The sequence below is a fragment of the Macaca mulatta genome, chromosome 20 (genome assembly GCF_049350105.2).
Source record: "Macaca mulatta isolate MMU2019108-1 chromosome 20, T2T-MMU8v2.0, whole genome shotgun sequence".
Lineage (NCBI taxonomy): Eukaryota > Metazoa > Chordata > Mammalia > Primates > Cercopithecidae > Macaca > Macaca mulatta.
In genome coordinates this window covers 27128993-27154646 of record NC_133425.1, presented here as the reverse complement: position 1 = coordinate 27154646, position 25654 = coordinate 27128993, and the positions used below count along the sequence as shown (strand labels likewise).

At 47.5% G+C, this 25654-nt stretch overlaps 1 protein-coding gene across 9 annotated transcripts in view; it reads right to left on the bottom strand.

The window, feature by feature from the left end:
* Positions 1-25654, bottom strand: part of KATNIP (katanin interacting protein) — a 233399-nt gene that overhangs the window by 173585 nt on the left and 34160 nt on the right. The window lies entirely within an intron of this gene.

Genomic DNA, 25654 nt, shown 5'->3' with positions numbered 1-25654 from the left:
CCAACGTGGTGAAACCCTCTCTCTACTGAAAATATAAAAATTAGCCGGGCATGGTGGTTAGCGCCATGCAGGACTATAATCCCAGCTATTTGGGAGGCTGAGGCAGGAGAATGGCTTGAACCCAGGAGACCGAGGTTGTGGTGAGCCAAGATCGTGCCACTGCACTGCAGCCTGGATGACAGAGCGAGATTCCATCTCAAAAAATAATAAAAATTAAAAAAAAGAAGACACTGACTGTCTGGGGTCACAGAGCTCTTCCACACCCCCAAGTCACTTGATCCCCTGCTGCCTCCCTGTAGGCTCCACATCCTAACTAAGGGATGAGTTATGGGTGACAAGCTGATGCTTGAAGTTACCGGGGTCCAGCTTTTCAGGCATCCTTTACTGCCGTTTATCAATGCTGTCTGTGGGTGCTTATTTAACGCATGCAGCAATCCTATGCTCTAAGATCATTATGCCCATTTTACAGAGGAGGAAACGGAGGCCTTGAAAGCTGAAGCAAATTGTCTGAAGTTCTCAGAGTCTCTAAGTGGAGCTAGCAGACAACCCTTGTTTATGTGGGGCCAGCATCCATTCCTGTTCTGGGTATAACACCTTGATTCTCCTCTAGGAAACCGCCTTTCGTCCACTCTCAGTCCACGTGGTGTGGGTGGAAATAACACTCCCAATGCTGCAAGGGAAAGCACGTGCCGCAGGCCTGGCCAGTGCATTCCATCTCCCCGGCCATGTGATGGTTCAGGGCTAGGTGTGCTTCCCAAGCTATGCCTCCCAAGGACCCTCCTGGAAAAGTCCTTATCTCTCCTCCTTCACAATTATTAGTTGATATGAGCCAGGGCTACTAAGGAAGGAAGGAAGATGTCATTTCTTCACACACAAAGGAAGGAGTCATTTTACCAACTTCTTAGGTTCACCATTATGAGCATCCTTAAATGTTCCATGAAAAAATCTGCCCAAGATGCCAGGCATGGTGGCTTATGCCTATAATCCCAGCACTTTGGGAGGCTGAGGTGGGAGGATCACTTGAGCCCAGGAGTTTGAGGCCAGCCAGGGCAACATAGTGAGATCCCACTTCTACAAAAATAAAAAAAGTTAGAAAAATCTGTCCAAGAGTGATGACACCAACGTAGAGACAGCAGAATGGAGGACAGTGAGAGGCAGGCCAGACAGCAACCAGATCCTTTAATGGTGGTTAATCCACCATATCCAGCCATGCCCGAAGCCAGCACTAACCTTTTAGTCACTTGAGTGAATACATCCCTTTCTTTCCTTGGGTCAGTTTGAAGTGTGTGTATGTGTATGTGTATGAGAGAGATTTATACCCAAGTAGGTACTGGGAGGTACAGTGGTAGAACAAATACTAGACAGTGTCTGAATCCAAAGTCCCTGCCATGTCTAAGGGCTCAGAGAAGCATTTCATAGAGGACTAAATGATACCTTGATGCATGCTCCAGTGGCCCTAAGCCCACAAGAAGAGATGATTCAAATGTATCTTACAGTACAAAACTCATAGCCTTCTTTCAAAACCCACCCCAAGTGCTCAGACCCACTCACTGGGGGAGTCTGCATGTCCCAGCGCTGTGTAGCCCATCCTCAGTGCATATGAGTTAAATGAGAAAGCATCTGAGCCTGCTGTTTTTTTCTTTTTCTTTTTTTTTTTTGTGAGACAGAGTCTCACTCTGTTGCCCAGGCTGGAGTGCAGTGGCTTGAATTCAGTTCACTGCAACCTCCACCTCCCAGGTTCAAGCAATTCTCCTGCCTCAGCCTCCCCAGTAGCTGGGACTACAGGCGTCCACCACCACGCCCAGCTAATTTTTGTATTTTTAGTAGAGACAGGGTTTTGTCATGTTGACCAGGCTAGTCTTGAACTCCTGAACTCAAGCGATCCACCCTCCTTGGCCTCCCAAAGTGTTGGGATTACAGGCGTGAGCCACCGCACTGGCCTGAGCCTACTTTTTACTGCATTTGCTAACACATCGGTTATATTCCCATTCTCAAAAAAAGAGCAATAAATACTCTGCAGTCAGTGCTTCCATCACGCCAGCAGAAGCCAAGCAACAAAGACCTAAAGCAACGGTTGATACTGCCCCCTAGAGGTGGAAGGAAACAGCACAAAACACTGCAGTTTCTCACGCCCTGGAGAAGGTGTCCTATCAAAATATTACATCCTATGCACACACCAGATGGATAATCAAAGGGAGCGTTTGGGCTATTTTTCCAATACCTTACAGTTACATTTATTACTATCCTACCTGCTATGTACTATTCTTTATCGCTACCAATACGTACCTTGAGATTTTATACTTAGTCTCAGGTTTTATAGACTATCAAGGCAGATCCAGAATCTACGACCGCAGGACACAGTTATGGTGTATTTTTATAAAAATGTTTTTCTTACATAGCTATCTAAAACATCATTTTCAATCCATGTCCAGCAGAAAACAACGAGCATTTCTTTTTATTCTCAGAAAAGTTTTCTTCTAAAATTGCAAGGTGTTATTTATCAATTATCTTTCAGATTCACAAATATAGAAGACTTAAAAAATCTTGAGGTTGGGTGTGGTGGCTCATGCCTGTAATCCCAGCACTTTGGGAGGCCGAGGCGGGCGGATCACAAGGTCAGGAGATCGAGACCACGGTGAAACCCCGTCTCTACTAAAAATACAAAAAATTAGCCGGGCGCGGTTGTGGGCGCCTGTAGTCCCAGCTACTCGGGAGGCCGAGGCAGGAGAATGGCGTGAACCCGGGAGGCGGAGCTTGCAGTGAGCCGAGATCGCGCCACTGCACTCCAGCCTGGGCGACAGAGCGAGACTCCGTCTCAAAAAAAAAAAAAAAAAAAAAAAGAAACCCTATCTCTATTTAAAACAAAAATACAAAAAAATAGCCGGGCATGGTGGCACATGCCTGTAATTCCAGCTACTCAGGAGGCTGAAGCAGGAGAATTGCTTGAACCCAGGAGGCAGAGGTTGCAGTGAGCTGAGGTCATGCCACTGCACTCCAGCCTGGGTGACAGAACGAGACTCCATCTCAAAAACAAACCAACCAACAAAGAAACAAAAAACTTGAATGAGTTTACATTAAAAAGGAAAGTTTATATTAATGCCATAAATGGAAAATAATTATTGCTTGCCAGAAGGTAACTGTAGACATAAATACAGACCTACTAAAAGAGAAAACGTTTACTTGCCACCTACTACAAGGTGGCACAGGTAGGCAAAATGCACAGTGGAAAACACAGAGCCAGAACTTCCACATTCATACAACCCTGGGAGGTAGGTGGCATTGACTTTATTTCACACAATGATGTGTTTCTTCAGTATTGGCTGAACACTTCCTCTGGCTGGGCCCTGAACTAGCCTCTGGAGATACAACAGTAAGCCCAGCAAAGTCTCTACTACCACAGAGTTCACATTCTAGCAAAAGGAATCAGATGATTTACAAAAAAGTAAAACAGCCAAGTGCGGTGGCTCACACGTGTAATCCCAGCACTTTGGGAGGCTGAGGCAGGAGGATCACTTGCGCTTAGGAGCTCAAGACCAGCCTGGGCAACACAGTGAGACGCTGTCTGTACTAAAAATTTTTTAAAGTAGCTGGGTGTGGTGGTGTGTGCCTGCAGTCCAAGCTACTTCGGAGGCTGAGTTGGGAGGATCGCTTGAGTCCAGCAATTCAAACCAGCCTGGGTAACACAGTGAGACTCTATCTCTACTAACAATTTTAAAAAGTAACCAGGCATGATGGCATGTGCCTGTAGTCCCAGCTACTTGGGAGGCTGAGGCGAGAAGATCACTTGAGCCCAGGAGATTGAGGCTGCAATGAGCTATGACTGCACCATTCTACTCCAGCCTGGATGACAGAGTGAGACCCTGTTTCAATCCATCAATTTTTAAAATTAAAATATATTGTATATCACCTGACAATAAGTGCTATGGAGAATAGAAAGCGGGAAGGGCAGCCAGGCACAGTGGCTCACGCCTATATTCCCCAAAATTTGGGAGGCCAAGGCAGGCAGATCGCCTGAGGTCAGGAGTTTGAGACAAGCCTGGCTAATGTCGTGAAACCCTGTCTTAACTAAAAATACAAAAATTAGCCAGGCGTGGTGGCACGTGCCTATAATCCCAGCTACTCAGGAGTCTGAGGCAGGGGAATTGCTTGAACCTGGGAGGCGGAGGTTGCAGTGAGCCAAGATCGTGCCATTGCACTCCAGCCTAAGCAACAGAGGAACACTCTATCTCAAAAAAAAAAAAAAAAAAAAAAAAAGGAAGTGGGAAACACTGTAATCTCAGAACTTTGGGAGGCCAAGGTGGGAAGATCACTTGAGCCCAAAAGTTGGAGACCAACCTGGGCAACATCATAGTGAGATGCCATCTCTAAAAAAGAAGAAAGTAGGAAGGGGCAGAAGACTGTAGGAGCAAGGGGTGGGGCTCCCTCTTCCCTTCACTGCAGTTGGGGGTGGTGGGGTTCAGGGCTCCAAGAAGGCCTCTCTTGGGAGGTGCACCCTGAGGGTAAAATCACCTTTGTAAAAATTATACTAGAGAGAACATTCTGAACATAACCAATTCTATCTTGCCTTTCACCTCCAAACTGCCCTTGGTCATTCCTGGGCGTGTGCCAAGCTAACTTTGGGAAAATTTAGTTTATCGTTTAAATAATAACAGCCCTTCCCAAAACTAAATCGCCTTTGTAAAACTAATGAAAGGCCACCAGGTGAGGAGGATGAAAGGGGCCTGAATTCTGCTGAAATGTAGGCATAGTTCAACGATCGATCGCCAGCCATCATTCCAGAGGCCACTGGATTTGCAACTTCCCCGAGGACTCCAGCAGATCATGATTGTGGATCCTGACTGGCCTTCTGAGATGTCTTTTCAGGCTTTTGCATTTCTGGCAACCAGATGGCCCAAGCCACACCCCTATGATTGCACCCTCCAACCAATCGAGGGCACCCAGACCCTAGCTCCCTGCTCACCAAACTATCCTTGAAAAGCCCTGGCCTCAGCTGGGTGCAGTGGCTCATGCCTGTAATCCTAGCACTTTGGGAGGCAGAGGTGAGAGGATCACTTTGGGCCCAGGAGTTCAATACCAGCCTGGGCAACAAAGTGAGCCCCTCCTCACACATGCCGTCTCTTTAAAAAAAAAAGGACGGGGGGGGGGGGGGGCTGGGTACAGTGGCTCATGCCTGTAATCCCAGCACTTTGGGAAGCCAAGGTGGGCACATCACTTGGGATCAGGAGTTTGAGACCAGCCTGGCCAACATGGCGAAACCCTGTTTCTACTAAAAATACAAAAAGTAGCCGGGTATGGTGGTGAGCGCCTGTAATCACAGCTACTCGGGAGGCTGAGGCAGGAGAATCACTTGAACCCAGGAGGAGGAGGTTGCAGTGAGCTGAGATCGCGCCACTGCACTCCAACCTGGGCGACAGAGAGAGAAGCCATTTCAAAAAAACAAACAAACAAAAAACTCTAGCCTCCACCTTTTTAGGAAGGCTGATTTGAGTAATCATAAAACTCTGGTCTGCTGTCTATCTGGCTCTACATGTATTAAACTCTATTTCTGTTTAAAGTCCCCTGTTTTGATAAATTGGCTGTATCTGGGCAGCAGGCAGAATGAACCCGTTGGGCAGTTACAAGGGTATCAGGATAAAAGGGGCTTCTAGATGGCAGGAACAATGAGTGCAGAGGCCAGGAGGCTCAGCACATTTGGGGAAGAACTCAGTGGCCAGTGTGGCCAGAACAGAGTGAACAAGGCAGGAGAGTGGGAGGAGATGGGGTGGGACAGACCTTGAGGCTGCCAGGCCTTGCAGACTCTGGCCTGATGCTGAGGTGGCCGGGAAGCTACTGGAGGGCTTGGGGCAGACCTGACATCCTCTCAACTGGATTTTAAGCGAGTCCTGGGTTGGGAAGGGCTGATGGAGGCTCAGAAGGTTTCCACACGGCCTGCAGGTAGAAGGGCTGAGGCTACCCCTACCCTCCTTGCCTGAGGACAGCCCAGGAGGGGGCTCAGGCCTGGGGCAGCATAAACAGCCTCTAATTATTGAGAAGAGAGGCAAGCTGCTTTCGCCCTCCCAGGCTGGTGCTGTTAGTGGAACTGATTTAGGGCCACTTTTACCTGTCAGAGCCTCTCAGTCCTGCAGGACTGGCCACCGGTCCTGATGGGAAGAGAGAGGCAGCCACCCTCTGCCAACCTCTGCCTCCATCCACCTGATTTCCATCCAAGAACTTTTCCTTCTAACGAAATGAACCTCCCAACACAGGGCATCTATCACCACCAGCCCAGCAGGCAGGGCTGTCTGAGCAGATGCTCATTCCCCCACACCCCAGGGCTGCCGCCGGCCCCCTGAAGAAGGGAGGGCACTCCCTTCCTATTGATCCTACACATATTCCTTGTGCTTCTCCTATGGGTTGGGCATCAGGCAAGGGCCACAGATAGACAGACAAGTGTAATCTGGCCTTGCCACCCTCCTTGACCTCATTTCCACCTTCATCCTAATAGCCACGTGGTCCTTCTGGCTGTTTCTCAAGGTCATTGCCGGCCGGGCACAGTGGCTCATGCCTGTAATCCCAGCACTTTGGGAAGCCACAGCGGGAGGATCACTTGAGCCCAGGAGTTCGAGGTCACACTGGCAAATATCGCGAGAGCACCCTCTCCCCTTCCCCTGCCCCATCTCTATAATAAGTAAATAAGTAAGGTCGTTGCCCTTGCTGTTCCCCCTGCCTGCAATGTTTCCCTCCTCGCTCAAGGCTAAGCTTGTTTAGTAGCATCCCTTCTTCTAGGGGCCTCTCCCAACAACCTCTGTCCCTGTCTGCCTTCTCACCCAGTAGCACCTCTCACTCTCTGAAAGCATCTCTGTTCATTTATACATGGCCTCCCTCATCAGGACGCCAGACCCACGAGAGCAGGGGCAATGCCAGCTTGCTCACTGCTTATCTCCCAGTTCCTGGTGTGTACAAGGAGCTTATAAAGGATTTGCAGAAAGGAGAGAATGAGGACGAACAGAAGGAAAGGGAGGAAGACAAAAATCCCTGGCCTCAAGGAACTTGGAGTAGAGAGGTGGAAACGGAACAATTGCTCCAGGGCAGTGCGGCGGGTGCTGTCAAGAGGAGGCACCTGAGGCTGGGTGCGGTGGCTCACTCCTATAATCCCAGCACTTTGGGAGGCTGAGGCGGGTGGATCACCTGAGGTCAGGAGTTCAAGACCAGCCTAGCCAACACGGCAAAACCCTGTCTCTACTTAAAAAAATACAAAAAATTAGCTGGGCGTGGTGGTATGTGCCTGTAATCACAGCTACCCGGGAGGCTGAGGCAGGAGAATCGCTTGAATCCGGGAGGCGGAGGTTGTGGGAAGCCGAGATCGCCCCACTGCACTCCTGCCTGGGCAACAAGAGTGAAACTCCGTCTGAAAAAAAACAAAAAAAAGAGGAGGCACCTGTGCCACAAGGGCAGTGGGTAGAGTGGAGGGGGCCTGGGATTACTGGCGGGGCTGGGGGCGCTTTGCAGAAGAGAAAACAAGACACAGAATTGTAAAAGAGCTCGCCAGGAAAATGGGGGAGGGAGGGTGGAACAGGGGCCAGAAGAGAACAGTGTGTGTAAAAGCAGATGCCAGGGGACTCCAGGAACCTGTCTTCGGCTGGTGTGGAGAGTGATCAGAGCCTGCTGGCTGATCCCAGGGGATGGCTAGAGAGTCTTGGCTTCTGACATCCCAGGCGTGCTTACGAGCAAAGCCTGTCTGTGCTAATGGCAGGTGCTGAAATATCACTGTCATGTGTAGGGCAGTGCAGTGGGGTTCATGGGCCTCAAACTGGATTTACTCTCACATATTGCAGTCAAGATTTTTGCCATGTGAGATAATGTTCATCTAGGAATTTAAAGGTGACAGTAAATGCTCACTCCCTCTGACCACAGTCCCCTCCCTGACCATGCGGAAATGCGTTCCTTTCCCTCCTTCCTCACCCCACTTCTTTCCTACCTTCTTCCAGATTTACTAAACTCCTCCTAATTCATGCCAGGGCATGTCCCCAGCCTCATGGAGCTGGTGGTCTAGTGAGGAAGACAGACTGTAATCAAATGACCTACCAAATATATGACATCAGCGCTCGGAAGGTGGGGGAGGCGGGGGCCCAGGTGGGGGAGGCGGGGGCCGTGAGTGACTTTAAAAGGGGGGCAGGTAAAGCTTGGCTGCAGGGGACAACAGAACCAAAACCTGAAGGATGAACGGGTTAATTGTGGAGGGGAGGGGAGAGTGCTCAAAGCAAAGCGGCGGTGTGCTAAGGCAGCAGACGCACGTGAGCACAGAGCAGAAGGGACAAGGCAGGCGCGTGGGACAGAGACACGGAACTGAGCCGGATGGACCACAAACACCACGTGCCCACAGCAGGAGTTCTGCCCTGAGATCCAGACCACATGGTGCTCCTGGAGCGGACAGCGGAAGTTGGAGTAAGAAAGGGGTTGGATGGCAGGGAATGGGTGCCAGGTTGCAGGTGAGAGGCTCCTGCGGGTGCTCAGATGAAAGGTGTCAGCCACGTGGAGGGTCAGGGAGGAGAGGCTTCCGAGGTGAAGGCACAGGACTTGATAAGAGGCTGGAAAGAAGAAACAAGGGAGAGCATCTATCAAGGATGATTCCAGGCCTGCATCATTGGAGGGACGGGGCACCGTTCATGGAGCAAAGGCTGGAGGGAGAGCAGGTCTGAGTGTGGCCTGGCGCATGAATGTAATCTGCTCTCACCACCCTGCTGACGTCATTCCCACCTTCCCCACCCCCATCTCAATAGCCACTCAGCCCTTCCGGCTGCTTCTCAAGCTCATTGCCCTTGTGTTGACTGCCCTTGCAAGGTCATTGCCTTGCCTTGAGGAGTCTTCGAAGCATCCAGAGGAGCCGTTTCTGGTGTGCAGGTTTGGAGTTTAGGACTTAGAGGCACAGTTAAGGTCTACTTCCTCCCTGCTGGCCTCTATCCCAGGATGGCTTCTCCCCTCCCTCAGCTGTGTTCCTGAAGCATTTTCACACACCCCTTGCTGGAGCATTATCAAAGGCAGTGGCTGTGGGCTTTGCATGGCCAGCAGGTGTTGTGCTGCGGGGCCCAGATCGTTCACATACCCCAGCTGCTGGGAGTGCAGATGGCTGGTGGCTTACAGCCGTATCCCTTCCCAGGAAGAAATTCATCCTTCCCCAGGTTATGCCGGATCTCTGATGTTGGTTGATGCCAAAGGTGCAAAGACCCCAGTTCCTTGTCTCAACTGGGACATCTCTGAAGGGCCACCTGTTTCCACCCAGGATCTGTGGGCTCCCCAAGGCCTGCACTGCACAACTCCTCCTTCTGCCCAAGCCTGCCGCTCTTGCCCCTCACAGGTGTCATCCAAGAGCCCTCCCAATAAACCCCTGCATGTGTATCTCCTGCTCAGAGTCTGCGTCCTGGGAACCCTGAGACAGCACATCGTTCCTCCTTGACCATCAGCTCCCAGGGCAGGCTGAGCCTTGGCATCAAAAGTCACTGATAAATTGTACTGTGAACCGAATGGATGATCCTGATGGCCAGGATTTCCTACAGTGGTCCTGAATTCAAACAGGCCAGGCCCAAATCCCCAAAGTCCAATGAACTCCTCAGGTCACAGGCCCCAATTTTAATTCTGAAATATGGTCACCGTGGTGGCGTGTGACATAAGGCCCTCAACTCCTGGGTCTTCCTTCAGTGGCTGAGCAGCCACATGGGGTGTGGCCGCAACTCTGGGCTGTGAAGCTGGCTTAGGAATGGCAACCAGCTGCCTGGGAAGAAGCCAGGTGTGCAGACGGGAGAGAGATGGTTTTTCATTTGTGCTGCTCTGTTTTCAGGAGGGAAGGAGGGGATTGGGAGAGTCTGGTCAGCCCCCTAAAGTAGCTCATGTTCTCTCCAAATGCACGTTATTATTTACTTATTTATTTTTGAGATGGAGTCTCGCTCCGTCACCCAGGCTGCAGTGCAATGGTGGTGCAATCTCAGTTTACTGCAACCTCCACCTCCCAAGCTCAAGTGAGTTTCCCGCCTCAGCCTCCTGAGTAGCCAGGGCAACAGGCATACGCCACCATGCCCAGCTAATTTTTGTATTTTTTGTAGAGACAGGGTTTCACCATGTTGCCCAGGCTGGTCTTGAACTCCTGAGCTCAGACGATCCACCCACCTTAGCTTCCCAAAGTGCTGGGATTATGGGCCTGAGCCACCATGCCCGGCCCAAATGCATATTCTTAAGAGTGGAACTGCAGCTCACAAAGTCCATGATTTCTTGGCTTCCTGGTCCTACCTTCCAACCCATAAACCCTTCCCTGTGCTTTGCTCTAAAACCCAGATCTCTATGGCTTTCTTCATTCAAAACCTGACGGCTGGGCAGAGAAATAGACAGAGGCACTTTGGGAAGCAACATGGCAGTATCCACTGAGACAAGACATCAAATCCCACAGACCCTTCATCTACTCAGACCCGGCCATTTCCTTTCTGCAATTCAGCCTAGAGAAAGCCACACAGGTGCCTGAGAAGAATGGACAAAATGCTAGTTGAAAGCAATTCTAATGTCCTCCGGCTGGAGAACAGCTGAATACCAGAGAATCCGATGCAACAGGTTAAAAAATAAAAGAGCAGATAACATCAAGCATAGATCTCCAAGACACATAGCCCAGGGACAATAGGCAAGTTACAAGTTACAAAAGCATGTTGCAAAAGAGTACATTCAGTGTGACACCATTTCTGGTTAAAAAAAAAAAAAAAAATTTAAAAATACCACATACATTTTATGGATACACTCAGGTATACAATTGCACAGAGAAAGGCCTGGAAGGATGCATGCCAAGCTCATAGCAACAGCTACTCCAGGATGGGAAGACTGGCCTTAGGGAGGGGTGGGATTAGCAAAATGGATTTTAGCCTTATCTAGAGGGTGACAATGTTTATATTATTTATTAGAGACAGGCTCTCACTCTGTTGCCCAGGCTAGAGTACACCAGTGTGATCATGGCTCACTGCAGCCTTGAACTATTAGGCTCAAGCAATCCTCCTGCCTCAGCCTCCTGAGTAGCTGGGACCACAGCACGCACCATCATGACCAGCTAATTATTTTTATTTACTTATTTTTTTGAGACGTTCTCACTCTGCTGCTCAGGCTGGAGCGCAGTGGTGCGACCTCAGCTCACTGCAACCTCTGTCTCCTGGGTTCAAGTGGTTCTCCTGCCTCAGCCTCCCCAGTAGCTGGGATTGCAGGCACAGGCCACCACTCCCAGCCAATTTTTATATTTTTAGTAGAGACAGGTTTTCACCATGTTGCCCAGGCTGGTCTTGAACTCCTGACATCAAGTGATCCACCTGCCTTGGCCTCCCAGTGCTGGGATTACAGGTGTGAGCCACCGTGACAGGCCTATTTTTATTTTTTGTGGAGATGGGGTCTTGCTATGTTGCCCAGGCTGGTGTCGAACTCCTGGGCTCAGGCAAGTAATGCATGAAAACAGCTTGATGCAAAACAGTGTGAGCTACTATTTTTAAAGAAAGCTGTTTTCATGCATTACTTGCATAACTAATGACCTCAGCCCATTCTACCACTGTGTACAAAAAAGAAAAAAGTTGTCAATGGTTCCACACTCCAGACAGACTCAGCTTAACACAGCTTTTCTCCCTGAGCCCAAGATTCCCATCTCCAGCTGCCTTCAGAGGTCTTCCTAGGTTTTAATTCCTGATGTTCCCCCTAAAGCCTGCTCTCACCCTCTCTCCCTTCTCAGGAGATGAAGCATCCATCATTCTCACTGCTCAGACCAAGACTTAAAGGTCTTGTCTTTTTTCTCTCTCCCACCCATATCTAATCCAACAACAAGTCCAGCTGCCTCTGTCTTTACAATACCCAGGATCAGGCCGCTTCTCAGCACCCCCACAGCTGCTGCCCCAAATCAAGCCACGTCATCTCTCACGGAGATTCTGCAGCAGCCACCACCTGGTCTTCCTCCTTTCGCCTTCGCCTATGGTCATTCTCCCCACATGACCAGGAGGTGCATCCTGTTAAAGCCTGCCAGGTCCCGGTCCTCCTCTGCTCAAAATGCTCCCCTGGCTCCCACTACCCCCAGAGTAAAAGGCCAGGCCCTACAAATGACACAAGGCCCTACACGACCTGGCCTTGACCCCTCTGTCCTTCTCTCCCACCATCCTCGTTCCTCCTCCATCAGCCACACGGATGCCCCTGTCCCCACCACTTTGCCCTTGCTGTTCCCTCTGCAGAAATGCTCCTTTTCCAGAGATCTGCGTGGCTTCCTCTCACTTCCTGTAGTCTCTGCTCACATTCTCAGCGAGGCCCTGCTGAGGGCCCTATTTGATGTCACATCCCTCCCCAGTCCTCCCCAGCCCCCTTCCCTGTTTATTTCTTCTCTGACACCCCTTTATATTTTGCTTATTTATTTGCTTAGTGTCTGCCTGCAGCCACTGGCACATAAACTCTACAGGGGCATGGATTTGTGTCTATTTTGTTCACTGCTGAATCTCCAGGGCCCAGGACAATGTTTGGCACATGGCAGGTGCTTGATAAATATTTGCCAAATAAATGAAAGAATGAGTACACAAAGTTTTTTCTATAGGGCCCCAGTCTACACGACCAGCCTTGGTGATGCTCATTTGCTCCCAATACCTATTCTTTTCTTTGCTTCTATCACAATGAACAACTTGCTGGTCCCCCACACTCCTGTCTATGCTCCTATGTCCACATCTGGTTGTGTGTGTGTGTATGTTTGAGACAGAGTCTCACTCTATTGCCCTGGATGGAGTGCAGGTGTCATCTCAGCTCACTGCAGCCTCGAACTCCCAGGCTTAAGTGATCCTCCCACCTTAGCCTCCCGAGTAGTTGTGACTAGGCCTCCCAAAGTGCTAGGATTACAGGTGTCAGCCACCATGCCTGGCCCACATCTGCTCTTATCTGCTGCCATCATCTATTCAGGCCTCAATGCCAATTCCTCCTGAAACCCTGGCCAGTCCGCTTTCCACTGCGTGTCCTGTTAGCTGAGTAAAGACTTCCTCCTCTGGACTCCCGTTCTTTCCCCATTGTTTCAGAGTTCATAAACTGCTACCATTCAGAGAACTGATTGCTCTGTGCTGAGTAATGGATTTGTGCGGAGTGGTTTGCATGTTTTATCTCATTGACCCATCATAGCAACTGATAAACTGGCTATTATGATTATCTCTATTTTACCGTTAAGGAAACGGAGGCATAGAGAGTCATCCAATGAGAAGTCACAAAGCTAGAATTTAAACCTAGCCTTGGACAGGCACAGTCTCGCACCTGTAATCCCAGCACTTTAGGAGGCCAAGGTGGGAGGACGGCTTGAGGCCAGGCGTTCAAGACCAGCCTGGGCAAGACAGTAAGACCCTGTCTCTACAAAAACAAAATAAACTAAAAAACACCTAGCTTTATTGAACTCCAGTGTCTCTGCTTGTCACCTTTAGTGTCAGGTTCCACCACGAAATTGTGAGATCTGAGACTTTAGCCAGGGCCGAGGTGACTTTCAAGTCACCAAAAAAAAAAAAAAAAAAAAGTAAACCGACCAGGACTCTTAGAGCCTCTAATGGGGACTGGACCATGGTAGATGACACAAGGTGGGTCCCTGGGCTCCCTGGCCTGAGTCACTGGCCAGACGTGAGTCACAGACACCACAACCAAAGCCATCCTGGGACAGTGTGGCCCAGCGTAAGGAGCAGAGCATTAACAACATGAGCTTCAGCATCAGACAGACCTGGAACAAGCCCTGGTTGTTGTTGTTGTTGTTGTTTTTGAGATAGGGTCTCACTCTTGTCATCCACACTGGAGTGCAATGGCATGAACACACCTCACTGCAACCTTGGCTTCCTGGGCTCAAGTGATCCTCCCACTTCAGCCTCCCAAGTAGCTGAGACTACAGGCACACACCACCACGCCCGGTTAATTTTTAATTTTTTTTTTTGTACAGACGAGGTCTTGCCCTGTTGCCCAGGCTGGTCTTGAACAAGCCCTGGTTTCTTTTTAGCTGTGTGACTTAGGGCCTCACTTTTATTTGTAAAATGTGCAGCTGGATTCTGGATGTCACTGTCCCATCAGCCACGAGGTCACAGCACTTAGATTCCTGGACGCCATATCGGGACAGTGTGACCCCACCGCTAACCATAGGTGCCTGAACCAGGAGCAGGTGCCTGACCCAAGGAGGGCCAACAATCCTGAGAGGTTTGGATAAAAGGTTTAGGGTGGGCCAGGTGCCGTGGTTCACACCTGAAGTAATCGTATCCCTTTGGGAGGCCAAGGTAGAAGGATCAATTGAGCTCAGGAGTTTGAGACTCCATTTCTACAAAAAAAATACAATAAAATAAGTTAGCTGGGTGTGGTGGTGCACCTGTGGTCCCAGGTACATGGAAGGCTGAGGTAGGAGGATCACTTGGCCTGGGAGGTCGAGGCTGCAGTGAGCTATGATCATGCCACTGCACTCCAGCCTGGGCAACAGAGGGAGATCTTGTCTTAAAAAAAAGGTTTAGGACAGACAAGGTGGCTCACACCTGTAATCCTAGCACTTTGGGAGGACAAGGTGGGCAGATCACCTGAGGTCAGGAGTTTGATCAACATGGAGAAACTCCATCTCTACTAAAAATATAAATTAAAAATATAAATATAAAATGAGTTGGGCATGGTGGTGCATGCCTATAATCCCAGCTACTTGGGAGGCTGAGGCAGAAGAATTGCTTGAACCCGGGAGGTGGAGGTTGCAGTGAGCCGAGATCATGCCATTGCACTCCAGCCTGGGCAACAACAAAACTCCATCTCAGAAAAAAAAAAAAAAAAAAAAGCGTGGGGGGAGGTTTAGGGCAGATCTGGTTACTCTCTTTAAGTGGGTAAGTGAACTTAGGAGTCATTGGTGGGAACTATTTTCTGCCGGGTGAACTGAGAAAGAGAGTCAATTTGTACCAAGTAAGAAGGACACAGAAGCAGAGACGTAGACAGATAAGAGCTACAGAGACAGGACTTCCCAGGACCCTGGAGAGCTCCATCTGTTCTTAACATCCAGATGATTCTGTGAAGCTCCACTGCTTCAGAGCCTGTGAGAAAGTAATGAAGTTCCCCTTCTGCTCAACTAGACTAAGTTTATTTTTTCAACCAAGTCCTAAGTCATATAAATACTTACCTTGTAGAGCTGCTGTAAGAAATAAAAATAATAGGCCGGGTGCGGTGCCTAACACCTGTAATCCCAACACTTTGGGAGGCCAAAGCGGGTGGATCACCTGAGGTCAGGAGTTTGAGACCAGCCTGGCCAACATGGTGAAACCCATCCCTACTAAAAATACAAAATTAGCCGGGCGTGATGGTGTCTCTATCACAATGAACAACATGCTGGTCCCCCACACTCCTGTATATGCTCCTGTGTCCACATCTGGTTGTGTGTGTGTGTGTGTGTGTGTGTGTGTGTGTGAGTTTGAGACAGGGTCTCACTCTATTGCCCTGGATGGAGTGCAGTGGCATGATCTCAGTTCTCTGCAGTCTCGACATCCTGGGCTCAAGTGATCTTCCCACCTCAGCTTCCTGAGTAGCTGGGACTACAGGTGCGTACCACCACATGCTGCTAATTTTTTTTGTACTTTTCTAGAGACAGGGCTTTACCATGCATGCTTGTAATCCCAGCTTCTTGGGAGGCTGAGGCAGGAGAATTGCTAGAACCCAGGAGGCAGAGGTTGCAGTGAGCCAAGATCAGGCCATTACACTCCAGCCTGGGCAACAAAAGCACATACACACACATACACAAAAGTAATATATGCAAAGCCCTTACCTCAGTACCTGGCCCATGGTAAATAACATGGAATACATGGTTGCTAATATTATAATCAAGCCACAAGGACATATTATTACAGGAAATAGACAAATTAATCATCGTGCCCAGTCATCTAAATTACTGTTCCCTGGAAGGGTGGCATGTTGTGGGGTTCTGTCCTTGGTCCTCTCCCAGGCCATAATTTTATCAATGGCTGGATCTGGCTGTTGGAAGCTGTTTATTATGTTGGCAGATGACATTCAGATGGGAGGCACACAGAATAAACTGGATGACGGAATCTGGCTTCAGATCAATTTCTTCAGATTAGAGATGGAGCAAGAGTAGCTTGATAAAATGCATCATGGCCAAGGTAAAGGTCCTGTACAAGGGGAGGCACTGTGAGGGAAGGGTGGCTTGAGAAAAGTTCAGGAGGCAAAAGACAGGGCTTTTAGCTGATGTCCTCAGTATGAGCTAAGATTATGGTATGGCTGTCAAAACCACCACTACCATGGCACAAAATGAGTGTGTGAGAAATATTTGCTCAGACTAAGACAGATGAAGGGCGCTAACATATTTTAGCAATGTAGATGTGCCAGGCCCCATGCTGAATACCTGACATTTGCTATTTCCATTGACACTCTCATTAACCCTAGGAGGTAGGTATTATTATCATTCCCCCCATTTGACAGGTGAGAATGCTGAGGCTTAAGAGGTGAAGTGACTGGACCAAAGTAGCAGAGAGCAGATATGGTATTTGAACCCAGTTTTCATTAGAAAGTGTAACTCCGGCCAGCACGGTGGCTCACGCCTGTAATCCCAGCTTTGGGAGGCTGAGGCAGGCCGATCACCTGAGGTCAGGAGTTCGAGACTAGCCTGGCCAACATGGTGAAACCCCATCTCTACTACAAATACAAAAATTAGCTGGGCATGGTGGTGTGCGCCTGTAATCCCAGGTACTCGCGAGGCTGAGGCAGGAGAATTGCTTGAACCTGGGAGGCGGAGGCTGCAGTGAGCCAAGACCGCACCATTGCACTCCAGCCCGGCAACAGAGTGAGACGACTCTGTCTCAAAAAAAAAAAAAAGTACAACTCCATTCCTATATTCTATACTGATCAGCTCAAAATTGGAACATCTCATTTGGTTCTGAGTGTATTTTTAGAGAAAGATGAACCTTTCCAGATGAAGGTGAGCAGGCAGGTGAAAACAGGAAGTCTCCTTGAGAATGAATCAAGTTTGGAAAACCAACAGCAAGTCCATATATCAATCTCTCCTACCCGAGTCCACAGAAATGACACCATTTAAAGTCTATGGCAGCATATGCTTATTTCCCAGCACTTTGGGAGGCCAAAGTGGAAAATAAAAAGGGGTGCCACTAAAAAAAAGATTTTTAATCTTTTAGTTAAAGATGTTGAGAAATCCCTGAGAAATGAATGGCAGACAGAATTGAATTAATGAACAAAAATACAGGCCAAAACAGAAGCTAGGAAGGACAGCTGCAAAAGGTGAAGGTGGGCCTGGGCTGCTCCAAACCTAGAGGCAGCACCTTCTCCAGGGACAGGAGAAAGCCCCAGGCCAAGGGTCAAATAGATTGACGGAGAGCTCCCATGGGGATACCAGGAGGCAGCTTGTCAATCTCACCAACCTTCAGGAGTTGTGACTATGGGTCTTCGGGACAGAAAGGCAGGACATAGCCAGAAAGAAAAAAGAGATCCTGCGCTCACAAGACCAAGCATTACATCATACTTCTTGCAGCAAGTTCTGACCCTCTGCCCGTAAGTATTGGCAGCAATCTATAGCATCTACAGAGAAGGAAATGGGAAATCAGTGGCTCATGCCTGTAATCCTAGCACTTGGGAGGCTGAGGCAGGAAGAATGCTTGAGGCCAGGAGTTCAGACCAACCTGGGCAACATGTGAGACACCTTCTCTATAAACAAACAAAGAAAAAAAGAAAGAAAAAGAAAATATGAAACAGGAAATCATACTACACAGAAGAGCACATATCCACAAATCACAAAACATTTCAGGAAAACCAACATCCATGAAAGACAGGGACTTACTTAATAAAAAGAAGAAATAACAATCAAACAGATAATAATGCAAGCAGAGACACTTAAAATATATTTAATATTATCAGAAGAATAAAAGAGGAAGGACATTGCATATATCAAACAAGAACAGCCTACTACAGAAAAAGAATTTAAAAATTACATTGATAGTAACTTGGGAAACATAAAAAAAATCACAAATAAAAGATTTAATCATCAAAATAAATCATTTGTGACCAGCCTGGCCAACATGGTGAAACCATGTCTCTACTAAAAATACAAAATTAGCCAGGAATGGTGGTGGCTGCCTGTAATCCCAGCTACTTGGGAGGCTGAGGCAGGAGGGAGGCAAAGGTTGCAGTGAGTGGAGATCATGCCACTACACTCCAGCCTGGGCCACAGATCGAGACTCTGTCTCAAAATAAATAAATAAATAAATAAATAAATAAATAAATAAAATAAAATAAAAATAAAAGAAATCAAAGCATGCTGAAGGACAGAACAGATACAGATAGAGAGAAAATTAGTGATCTGGAAGATTAAACAGAGGCATTTTTCCAAAACACAGGAATAAAGACAAAAAGGACTGGCAAAAATATAAAAAGCTGTTAATTGCTATTCCATACAATTAGAAAGACAGGCTTTCTCGGATGTTTTTGGTAGAAGTGTAAATTCAGATTTTCTCATGAAGCTATTTCCAGATTTTCCACCACATGAGCCAAACAAATCCCTATTATTTAGGCCAAGGGTAAGCAAATTAATCACATGTCAAATCTGGCCAGCCACCTACTTTTGCAAATAAAGTGATACTGGAACACAGCCATGCTCATTTACATATTGACTGTGGCTGCTTTTGTGCTCAATGGCATAGTAGTTGTGACAAGAGACTGTGTGGCCCACAAAGACTGAAATATTTATTATCTGATCCTTTACAGAAAAAAGTTTGCTGACCCCTGGTTTAGACCATTATTAGTTGGGTATCTTGCTATTTGTGGCCAAAGGTACTCCTAATTGAAATAAATAATAGAGTTGCATAGGCTGGGCGCAGTGGCTCATGCCTGTAATCCCAGCACTCTGGGAGGCCAAGGCAGGCAGATCACTTGAGGCGAGAAGTTTGAAACCATCCTGGCCAACATGGTGAAACCCTGTCTCTACTTAAAAAAAAAAAAAAAAAAAAAAAATTAGCTGGGAGTGGTGGGGCACACCTATAATCCCAGCTACTCAGGAGGCTGAGGCACAAGAACCCCTTGAGTCTGGAAGGCGGAGGTTTCAGTGAGCTGAGATCACACCACTGCACTGCACTGCAGCCTGGGCAACAGAGTGAGACCCTGGTTAAAAAAAAAAAAATAGAGTTGCATAAATAGAAAAAACTCCAGAAAGACGAACATCCAATGTATAACAGCAGTTATTTCTGGGAAGGGGAACGAGATTGAGGGTAAATTTGACGGACTATTTTTATTTAACGTGCAAACTTGAAAATTTTTTAACAACGTACTCAAATTATTTTGCAATTTAATTTTTCCGAGAAGAACTGAAGGTCTTACACCATGATAAAGAACAAACTACTGATGCATTAAAACACGTGGATGGAGCCAGGCATGGTGGCTCAGTTACTTGGGAGGCTGAGGCAGGAGGATTGCTTGAGCCCAGGACTTTGAGGCTACAGTGAGCTGTGACTGCACCACTGCACTCTAGCCTGGGTGACAGAGCAAGGCCCTTCTCCAAAAAAAAAAAAAAGAAGGAGTCAAAATAGTGTTTATCCTTGGAGAGGTATTAACTGGGAGGGGACATGTGAAAACCTCTTAAATATAGATTATTCTACATTTGATGTGAATAACTGATTTTATATATTTATATATAAAAATTCATAAAACTATACACTTAAGCTTGTTTATTTTATTGAACATAAGTTATACCTCAATAAATACATTTTAAAAAGAATAATGCAAAGTAGGCATTTTTCATTGTCCCTTACTATGGTCCTATTTCTGAAATATATGTAGTTGCATGGAAAAAAAATGCTAGAGGCACAGTGGCTCACGGCTGTAATTCCAGCACTTTGGGAGGCAGAGGCAGGAGGATCACTTGAGTTCAGGAGTTCAAGACCAGCCTGGGCAATGTGGTGAGACCCTGTCTCTACAAAAAATACAAAAATTAGCTGGAGATGGTGGCATATGCCCATAGTCCCCAGACACCCGGCAGGCTGAAGTGAGAGGATCGCTTGAGCCATGTTCATGCCACTGCACACCAGCCTGGGTGACAAAGTGAGAAAGTGAGAACCTGCCTCAAAAAAAAAAAAAAAAAGAAAAAAGAAAAAAAAAAGAAGAAAAGAAAAAGGGAAAAGGAAAAAGAAAAAAAAAAGCTAGAAAGAAATATAAAAATAAATACAGACAATCCCAATGGCTCATCTTAGGATTTTTCGACTTTATTGTGGTATGAAAGCAATATACATTCAGTGGAAACCGTATTTCAAGTCCCCATACAACCATTCTGTTTTTCACTTTGAGTACAGTACTCAGTAAATGACATGAGATATTCAACACTTCATGATAAAATATGCATTGTGTTAGATTATTTTGCCCAACTGTAGGCTCATATAAGTGCACTGAGCACATTTAAGGTAGGCTAGGTTAAGCTATGATGTTCAGCAGGTTAAGTATATTAAATGCATTTTCTTTTGATTTACAGTATTTTCAACTTAGGATGGGTTTATTGGGACATTGTATGTTGAGGAGCATCTGTAACAGTGATTATCTAGGTGGTAGGATGACGAATCATTTGTGTACCTTTCTGCATTTTCTAATTTCTTGACAATCAGCATGCATTAATTGTGGAATCAGAAATAAATTAAATGTCGAATGCAGGGCCCACCGGGCTGGGTATCTGCAGATGTCAACCACTAACCCTGCCTTCCTACGCCAACCCCAACTACTCCAGCTGATGGAACACGGTGTGGACAGGATCCGACAGAGGGACTCAATGAATGATAAACAGGAAACACTTAAACAGCCCTTACAGATAATGGTTCTAAGTGCTTTGCATGTATTAGTCTTTTAATTCTCTCAACAACCCAGGAGGAGGTACTCTATTTTCAGCTCCATTCTGCAGCTGAGGAAACTGACATGCAGGAAGGTTAGGTAATTGCTGAAAACCATACAGCTAGTGGTAGAGCCAGGATGTGAACCTAGGCTGTCTGTCCCAGCCTCCTGCCCTGCCTGCCTGGGATCGCTCCACCCCTCAGTGCCAAGCCATCTTCCAGGACTTCAATAAAGACTACTGGCCCAAATAATGTATTTTTTAAAGAGTTTAGGTTTCTATATTAAAAAAAAAAAAAGCTGGAAAAGTCCAGAACTTTATCGAATTTCCTTATACTTACTTCAATTTCTGTTTTTGTTTGTTGTTTTGAGACAGGGTCTCGCTTTGTCACCCACGCCCAGGCTGGAGTGCAGTGGCGCAATCTTGGCTCATTGCAGCCTCAATCTCCCAGGCTCAGGCGACCCTCCCACCTCAGCCTCCTAAGTAGCTGGGACTACAGGCACACGACACCATGCCTGGCTCATTTTTGTATTTTTAATAGATATGGGGTTTTGCCATGTTGGCCAGGCTGGTCTCGAACTCCTGGGCTCAAGTGATCCTTCTGCCTTGGCCTCCCAAAGTGCTGGGATTACAGGTGTAAGCCACTGCACTCAACCTTATTTCAGTTTCTGTTTTGAATTATATAGTGGTGGTGGGGAGGAAGGCACAGTTCAGTGGGTTCTTTTTTTATCGGTAATTCTTTTTATTTTTTTTTATTTTTTATTTTTTTTTTTTGAGACGGAGTCTCACTCTGTAGCCCAGGCTGGAGTGCAGTGGCTGGATCTCAGCTCACTGCAAGCTCCGCCTCCCGGGTTCACGCCATTCTCCGGCCTCAGCCTCCCGAGTAGCTGGGACTACAGGCGCCCGCCACCTCGCCCGGCTAGTTTTTTGTATTTCTTAGTAGAGACGGGGTTTCACCGTGTTAGCCAGGATGGTCTCGATCTCCTGACCTCGTGATCCACCCGTCTCGGCCTCCCAAAGTGCTGGGATTACAGGCTTGAGCCACCGTGCCCGGCCGGTAATTCTTTTTAACTGTAATTTTTATTTTTTTGAGGCAGGGTCTCACTATGTTGCCCAGGCTGGCCTCAAATTCCTGGGCTCAAGTGATCCTCCTGCCTAAGCCTCCCAAAATGCTAGGATCACAAGCATGAGCCACCACATCTGACCTTCAGTAGCTTCTTTTTAAAATTTTTAAAATTTATTTTTATTTTTAATTGTTGTGGGCACATAATGGGTGTATATATTTATGAGTTACATGAGCTGTTTTGATACAGGCATGCAATGCATAATAAGCACATCAGGGTAAAAGGGGTATCCATCCCCTTAAGCACTTATCCTTTGTGTTTATAAACAACCCAAATATATTCTTTTAGTTATTATTTTTTTAAGACAGAGTCTCCCTCTTATTGCCCAGGCTGGAGTGCATTGGCATGATCTCGGCTCGCTGCAACCTCTGTTTTCCGGGTTTAAGTGATTCTCCTGCTTCAGCCTCCCCAGTAGCTGGGACTACAGGCATGTGCCACCACACCGGGATAATTTTTGTATTTTTAGTAGAGACGGGGTTGCACCATGTTGGCCAGGCCAGTCACTCCTGGCCTCATGTGATCTGCCCACCTCAGCCTCTCAAAGTGCTGGGATTGCAGGTGTGAGCCACTGCACCTGGCCTCTTTTAATAATTTTTAAATGTACAATTAAATTGTTTTTGCCTATAGTCACCATGTTGGGCTAGCAAATACTAGGTCTTATTCATCCTTTCTAGTTTTTTTTTTTTTTTTTTTTTTTTTTTTGAGACAGAGTCTCACTCTATTGCCCAGGCTGGAGTGCAGTGGCATGATCTTGGCTCACTGCAACCTCCGCCCCCTCCCCAGGGTTCAAGCAATTCTCCTGCCTCAGCTTCCCGAGTTGCTGGGTTCACAAGCATGTGCCACCATGCCCGGCTAATTTTGCATTTTTAGTAGAGATGGGGTTTCACCACGTTGCCTGGGCTGATCTTGAACTCCTGACCTCAAGTGATCCGCCTGCCTTGGCCTCACAAAGTGCTGGGATTACAGGTGTGAGCCACTGCGCCTGCACATTTTTTCTAATTTTTTTGTGCCCATTAACTACCCTCACTTCTCCTGCCACCCTCCGTAGCTTCTGGGACCCATCCTCCTATTCTCTACGTCCATGAGTTTAATTTTTAGCTCCCATAAATGAGAACATGCGAAGTTTGTCTTTCTGTGCCTGGCTTATTTCACGAAACGTAATAACCTCCAGTTCCACCCATGTTGTTGCAAATGACAGGATCTCATTCTTTTTTATGGCTGCATAGGACTCCATTGTGTGTGTGTACCACATCCTCTTCACACATGTGTCTGTTGGACACTGAGGTTGCTTCCGAGTCTTGGCTATTGTGAACAGTGCTGCAAGAAACATGGGAGTGGAAAAATCTCTTCGATATACCCACTTCCTTTCTTCTGGGTATACACTTAGGAGTGGAATTGCTGGATCGTATAGTAGCTCTATTTTGAGTTTTTTGAGGAATCTCCAAACTGTTCTCCATAGTGATTGTACTAATTTACATTCCCCACAAACGTGCACAAGGATTCCCTTTTCTCTGCATCCTCGCCAGTATTTGTTTTTGCCCGTCTTGAATAAAAGCCATTTTAACTGGGATGAGATATCTCACTGCAGTTTTGATTTGTGTCTAGTGGCTTCTAACTGGAATCTGGCTGTAGTTAATTGCATTGAGTTGGGGGCGTTGAGTATCAGACCAGCTCCCTTTGCCAGATGAGGAAACTGAGGCTCACATTAACCAGGCAGTCGTTGCCTCTGCCCGGCCCTGTGGTCACAGGAGTACAGGGTCCTCCTGTCTGGCTGTGAACCAGTAGCAGGGGCCTGCGGGGAGGAGGGGGAGCAGTGTACTCTTGCCACTTTGCCAGGGTACACAGAACACAGGCTGTCGGCTGAGCCCTGTACTTGCTGTGTTACCCAGGGCAGGCTGTCTCACCGCTCTGAGCCTAGACTTTTTCTCATGTAAGTTAATATTGCTTGCCTTCTTGGACATTGTGAAGAGTCAACAAGACAACAGATGTCAATATCACTTTTTTTTTTTTTTTGAGATGCAGTTTCGCTCTTGTCGCCCAAGCTGGAGTGTGGTGGCACAATCTTGGCTCACTGCAACCTCCGCCTCATGGGTTCATGCAATTCTCCTGCCTCAGCCTCCTGAGTAGCTGGGATTACAGGCGCCCACCACCAGGCCCGGCTACTTTTTGTATTTTCAGTAGAGACAGGGTTTTGCCATGTTGGCCAGGCTGGTCTCAAACTCCTGACCTCAGGTGATCCACCTACCTGGGCCTCCAAAGTACTGGGATTACAGGCGTGAGCCACCACGCCTGGCTGTGAACATAATTTTTAACAACTGTGCTGTCAGTTACTATTCCCACCACACAGTGGCCATGAAGGGGAGAGTTGCTGTTTTTTGCCTTTCCCCCTTTTTCTGGCACCACTATCCTGATTTTCCTTTGGGAAAATATCCCTTCCTAACCATGTGCTTAACGTAGGGTTGACCCCACCCAACCTTTGTTTCCAGGACAAGTGCACAACCCTCGATGGGCCAGTGAGTCTCGATCTGGGGCTGTGGTTGCACAGTTAGACTTGGAGAGTGTTCACTCTTTGCTGAAGTTGCTGAGAGAATTCTGATAATGACAAGAAGGAGAAGGGGAAAGGGAGGAGGAAGCGGAGGATGAGGAGGAAGCGCCGCTCACTATTCAGGGATTCGCGACCTGTAGGGCACTGTTCTAGGCACCCCAACCACCTAGTGAGACAGGTGCTCCCACTATCCCCATTCTATATAGAAAGAAACTGAAGCTCTGAGGTGGCTGAGCTGCTTGGGTGAGTGAGGAGCCAGGATTCATCCCCGAACCTTTTAAATCTAGCACCTGAGCTTTCCCCACCATGCCATCTGGCCTCTATACTGTAAGCCTGAGGCTGCTGGTGGCCATCTTGCCACCTGGTGGAGAACAGACCTGCCACCGAAGAAGGCAGAGTCAAGAGGGACTAAGTCAGAGCACCTAGATCCATCCATGCCTGATGTCCACCCCTGAACTTTTCAGCTAGGTGAGGCAACAAATTCCCTTTTTTTGCAGAAGCTGGTTTAAGGAAGGCTTCTATCACTTAAACAGAAGCTGACAGACATGGCCTGTGGACACTAATAAAGCTGAAGTCACAGAAGCATTGGCTCTTGTCAGACTTGGGGGATCACAAAGGAAACGGGGACTCAGAGTGGGGAAAGCAAGTGTGTCCATGGTCAGTGACGGCAGCCAGGACCGGAGCCCACATGGCCTGGCACTTTCATGACCTGTGTCTTGCTCCTCCAAAAGTGTCCCCAGAGAAAGTGACGGTTTTCACGGGGTGTTTTTATCCTGCAGACATACCTTTCCTGAGTAACTTGCAGGAACCTCCTCTTAGCACCATTCTCTCTTCTAATCATATTCCATATTCCATACAGTGATTTCTGGGGGTGGAGGGAGGAGGTAAAGGGAGCTATTTGAAAGGGTATTTCATGCCTAAGATCTGAGGATAGAGAAAACTTTGATGGCGCTCTGTTGAAGGGCACATTGTTTATCCAAAACAGACTCGGGAAAGGGAAGCTGTCAACATTATCTCTGTCTGGTCACAAATTGCAGCTCTCTGATGGGTTTTTCCTAGAGTTTAATCTTGTGTTGGAAGCTAAGCTGATACCAGGAAGGTTTTAGACATGTCAACCTCCTTCCTGGCATTTTAGCAGAAATTGATTCTCTTTGC